Below are 4,967 nucleotides of genomic sequence, written 5' to 3'. Positions count from 1 at the left end.
ACGACGTGTGCGCTTTGAAGGATTTGACCCAAAAAGTCATATTTCTATTTGCACTAGCCTCGGGGTCAGGAGTTAGTGAAATAGTGGCCTTTTCGAGAGATGAAGGCCACATTCAGTACTTGGAAGGGGGAGAACTGAATCTTTTTCCGGACCCAACTCTTCTTGCCAAAAATGAGCTACCTACCAACAGGTGGGGTCCCTGGAGAATCTGCCCTCTGAAGGAAGATGTCTCTCTATGTTCAGTAGAGAGCTTAAAGGTCTATCTTCGTAGAACTTCAGACTTTAAGGGAGGACAGCTTTTTAGAGGAGAAACTTCAGGTTCAAACTTGTCTCTGAAACAACTAAGGGCGAAGATCACCTACTTTATTCGCAGAGCGGATCCGGACAGTACACCCATAGGTCATGATCCGAGAAAAATTGCCTCATCCCTGAATTTCTTCAATAATGTGAATATTGAACACCTTCGCTCACACACAGGCTGGAAGTCATCCAGGGTATTTTTTAAGTATTACGCGAAGCAGGTGGAGGAGTTAAAGATGTCTGTGGTAGCAGCAGGTAGTGTTCTTAAACCTGTTGCTTGATTCTGCGAGGAAGAGTGAAATTGATTGGGATGATTATTTTGAGGGTGGGTGTGTATTCCCTGGTCGGTACTACATACTAAGTGAAAAGCCACTAAGGTGTCTTTATGAACTGTTCCATAGACAAAGGTGAAACATGCATAATGAGTGACATATGTGCCCTGCGCTTTACGCAAGTGTGAATAGACAGTAATGACCGATACTAATGAAAATTTATTAATATTTTCGTTTTTGTCTGTTCCATAGACAAAGGTGAAACATGCATAATGAGTGACACATGTGCCCTACGCAGATAATAATGAAAATTTATTAATATTTTCGTTTTTCAGTGGCAATTTTATGTTTCCTTTTCAGATGAAACAAGTTTTTTCTTGTATTACTGTTTTTCTGTATACTATAATTTATTTCATCCACATTTTATATATTTCTATAAATGTTGATTGATCTATTTATCTCTTGTTTGTCAATAAACTAGTTCTAAAATGAACTTCGCGTCTTATTCGCCCATGTTCATTTTTATGAAAAATATATTGAGCATTGCAACTATTGCTATGGATATTATTTGATAATATAGAAAATCTTAAAAGATTGTTCCTATGTGTAGACAAACACTCATCGATTTAGTCAATCCGTAGTTAGGATAGACCATTGTGGCGGGATGTTGCAATAACAACCCCCATACCCTTGAATCTTTCTTACTGACAATTGTCTCCTCAACACATACTTTCCCCTTACGTTATCATAAACTGGACTCTTAGACAAAAGGGCAAAAAAACAAAACATAACCTTAATACTATATTACTTACAAACTAAAAACAATCACTTAATACTAAAAAACATTCAGATAACTGTAACACCATTCAAATAAACCAAAATAACCCTAACAAACTTAAAACTAAAATCGACCACAACCAAAATGTATATTATATTTTATGGGACATCATCACTGTCCTCAAAACAAAGCCAAACTGTCTTTTATGGCAAACTACCACTATCACAGCTTCGTGGTCAACTACACTGTGTGAAAATTTCCCACAGCTGTCTCCCTGATTGGGGTACCGGATATTATCATCATCATCATCATCATCAATCGGAAATTCATTCGGTCTAGGTCATCAACAATAATCTTAATCAGAGTAGCCGTATCAACTTTCTTATTATTAGCCAGGTCGTCAACAATTAATCCAGGTAAACAAAATCTCTCCAAAGGAATAGGTACTCTAAGGAGGAATCACGGCCTGCCAAAATAAAAAAGAAAAACACTTATGAATACTCCTAACTAACTAAACTATCGCACTATAATCAAAGATAAATAATAAATTGTTCCTGTCATTCACAATCACGACAAGCAAATATAAACAAAACTGTACTTACTGTTGAAATATATAACCACTTCCACACTGGTAAAAATATATAATAATCCAGCATTCTAATCACAAGAACTGACGCTTACTGCAGTCAAATCAAAATAAGCATTCACCCAAGACATTCACCACTGTCGTAACCTAACTAAAACGTAAACAAACAATCTCTTTTATACCAACAGTCTTTCTCACAACAAACAATCAATACACTAACTACTCTCTCTCTCTCTCTCTCTCTCTCTCTCTCTCTCTCTCTCTCTCTCTCTCTCTCTCTCTCTCTCTCTTTCTCAGGATTTGGCAAACAAAAAGTTGATAAAAATAAAACAAAAATTAATACTCCACATTCCCTCTCCTTACTTTGCCAAATCCTTCTCACACAACACTTACATTATTTTTGTCATTACCCAGTCGCAGTCGGGAACGGGACCTCTGCTCCGAGTAAGTGGGCCTCCATATACTCTCTCATTCACTTCTTCCTTATCACAATCATTCGCTACATTAACACTATTCCTATCTAAATCCCTATCATCTAATAAATCATGTACAATCATATCTACCTCGTTCTCATCTAGCCCTAAAATTACACTCATTTCTGTAAACAGTTCATCCATTTCATCAAAAATATTCTCAACTTTAGCAAAAGATTCATTCATGCTACTTATCATTCTCCTATCCCTCACTCTTGCATTATTCATTCTTTCTTTTACATCATCTAACGAAAAGCCACACACACACTATAAGTATCATTCATACTCAGCCACGTTTCATCTGTATTAATACATTTATCTTCCACACTCACTTGCACATTTACACCCTTGTCATACTTATTCGTATTCTTACCTATACCTATAAATTTCCATTTCACTTTCTCCTCACTTAAAACTTTCAAACGCCTCTTTTTCCTATATTCAACTAACACTAATTGTTTATTTTCCAGCCCTAACTTCTCATGCATACTAGATTCATACTTGTTCATTTCCAAACAATTATTCATCCCATCCCATCCTATTCCTTCCACACACACAGGGGGACTCACCCAGCTGAACCCTCTTACACTCTAGTTTCCCGAACATCCTGGCTGACTTAATCCCTTCTTCCTACATACTCTAGCTACATGCCCATCTGCACCACATTCAGTACACTTACCCCGTGGCTCCTTGCGCATTCTAGTATAATGACCATCCTTAACACAATTACCACAAATCACATTCATACGATTACTACGACATGCACTCGCTATGTGCCCAGTCATACCACACCGATAACATTTTACCCCTTTCTCTTTCTTGCACTCGTTAATTCTATGCCCTACCTCACCACATCCAAAACAAGCACCTAGAGCCCATCTACATTCATTCTTCTTATGTCCCACTTTCCCGCATCTATAACACTTCTCTTCACCGATACAACTACCTGGCCTTCCTCGCTGCGCACTAGCACTCCTATCCCTCCAAACCTGATTCCCTTGCCTAAACCCTTCATTTGTCCTTGCAGGGATTCCCATATTACTCACCCTAACACTTCTATCTATTACACTGTCAGCTATCCTCATCTGCCCTCTCAAAATAGCATCTTTAAAACTACCGAATTCTGACACACTTTCCCCCATTGCAGTTCTTATACTCACAGAATTACTTTCTTTCATACATCTATCTAACTCGTAATCCTGAACTATATCTAAAATATCATTCCATGTCAATCTCTCTTGCGTCCACCTCATTTTTTCCTTCCGTTTCAAATTAATAAATTCACACACATTCTCAGGTACTGTCGCCAAAAACTTCCTCATTAACTCCTTATTCTCATTTATACCTTCATCTCCATACTTCTTCCTTGCTAACGTTTCTAACCTACATACATACATCGATATCGCTTCTACATTCATCCGTGCCTAATCAAAATCATTCTTACGCTTATACCTAACACTCCCCTTCATATGTTTTACCTGCTCAATTATTCTCTTTTTCACACTTTCATAATCAACGTCACCTACACTCATTATCACACCATACATCGTCAACAAATACCCAGTCAAATATTCTACTAACTCCCTAGCCCAAACTCTCTTACTATCACCATACTTATCCTGACAATACCTCTCATACACCTTGAAAAATTCATATACATCCCTACTACTATGCTCATTGAACCTTTCACATCGAGGTACCTCTCTCATAAACACAGTCTTACACACATCAAGTTCATTCTCACTGCTATCATCACTGCTACCTAACTTCTTGTTTCCTACTTCCTCGCTAGAATATAAGGAATCTAATTCCACAGTCATACTCCTATCCTTGATCATACTCTTCCTAGCCCTTTTCTTACTCACCACTTTCACCCATTCACGATCGTCCTTGCTATCATCCTGACACTTTTTCTTCTCTTTCTTCACATCACTTTTACCTTTCCTTTCATCTTTCCTCTCACCTTTCTGTTCATCCTTACTATGCCTAATTCCCTTATCTTCAATCTCACTATCACTATCACTACTACTATTACTATCTCTATCACTTCCTTTCGCATTATCACCTACCTTAACCTTCTCTTCCACCAGCAACCCTTTACCCGTAGCAGAGGCCACTCCCCCGACTGCTCCTTCACCCATGAAAGGTTTCACCATTCCCATTACTTGCCCCATCATAGCTTCCGATCGTTTCTCCATTTGTTCTTCATTCTCTCGCATCCTCATCTCAACACCCTCTTCCACTCTCTCTACAGTTCCCTGAATTTCCCTCAGTTTCCTTTGCATCCCCTCATTCTCACAGTTCAACCTCTCATTCTCTACTAGCAACCTCTCTTTCTCAACTATCAACTTCTGTTCCCGTTCTTTATAATGCTGCAATTCCTCCTCCAAAGCCTTCAATTTGCATTCCATTGCCATCAACTTGTTCTTCAGCCTTAAATCTAATTCCTAATCCTATCAGTCCTTCGTTTAAGAGTCCAGCTTCCTATCCCACCTCAGCAGTCCCTGTTCGGGCGCCAAAATAATGTGGCGGGATGTTGCAATAACAACCCCCCCCCC

General features: G+C 38.7%; 1 pseudogene; it reads right to left on the bottom strand.

The window, feature by feature from the left end:
- Positions 1-3,206: 3,206 nt before the first annotated feature.
- On the bottom strand, positions 3,207-4,634 carry LOC137627592 (uncharacterized; annotated as a pseudogene).
- Between the last annotated feature and the right edge of the window lie 333 nt (positions 4,635-4,967).

The sequence above is a fragment of the Palaemon carinicauda genome, chromosome 35 (assembly GCF_036898095.1).
Source record: "Palaemon carinicauda isolate YSFRI2023 chromosome 35, ASM3689809v2, whole genome shotgun sequence".
Lineage (NCBI taxonomy): Eukaryota > Metazoa > Arthropoda > Malacostraca > Decapoda > Palaemonidae > Palaemon > Palaemon carinicauda.
This window is presented reverse-complemented; position numbering and strand designations above follow the sequence as displayed.